Genomic DNA, 645 nt, shown 5'->3' with positions numbered 1-645 from the left:
GGGAAAGAAGTTACACATAAACTGGTTTAAGTGATCAGAAACTGGTTTAAACCTGTAACAGAACAGAAGTTCAGTGCACATAAACCAGTTTCAAAATGGCTGAAACTGGTTTAAAATGAGCCTGGTTGAACGTAGTATCAGACTTAACTGAATTCGGTTAAACCGGTTTATACAACTTCTGTCCCAGACCTCTTCCTGATTCAGGTTAAACCAGAGTCCTTCAGCATCCTAGCATGCTGTCTGGACTGGGCTATGCTCTCAGATCCACAGAGTAGGGCTGGCCCTGCCCATCTGCTCTCTAGCCCAAGCAGGGACATGGCGAGACATCAGCTGGCATGGCCCTGTTAAGGCGAAGTGGGGGTAGGAGTTAATTCCTCCCTCCTTCCCAGAGATGGCGGCTGGGGCTGGCAGACTCCAGCTGCAGTATGGGAGGGGGGGCAGGAAGGGGGTTCATTCCCCCTCCACCAGGGGACTGCAGCTGGGGCAGAGCAGCCCCACTCCTCTTCACCCCGCTTGCTGCGGCAGGGGGAGCGGCTCTGTATGGGGCTGGCTGGCCCCAGAGGAGGACCCTTCCCCCTACTCCTCCCCCCCTCCCTGCAGGATGGGGAGGGTGGCCCTGTTTGCTGCTGGGGGAGTACTCTTTCC

General features: G+C 55.7%; 2 protein-coding genes across 2 annotated transcripts in view; one reads left to right on the top strand and one right to left on the bottom strand.

Moving 5' to 3' along the window:
* LOC102384892 (septin-11) overlaps positions 1-645 on the top strand; it is a 161,403-nt gene that overhangs the window by 130,567 nt on the left and 30,191 nt on the right. The window lies entirely within an intron of this gene.
* The window catches only part of MAJIN (membrane anchored junction protein), a 33,264-nt gene that overhangs the window by 23,407 nt on the left and 9,212 nt on the right, over positions 1-645 (bottom strand). The window lies entirely within an intron of this gene.

This window comes from Alligator sinensis, unplaced genomic scaffold (assembly GCF_000455745.1).
Source record: "Alligator sinensis unplaced genomic scaffold, ASM45574v1 scaffold208_1, whole genome shotgun sequence".
Lineage (NCBI taxonomy): Eukaryota > Metazoa > Chordata > Crocodylia > Alligatoridae > Alligator > Alligator sinensis.
This window is presented reverse-complemented; position numbering and strand designations above follow the sequence as displayed.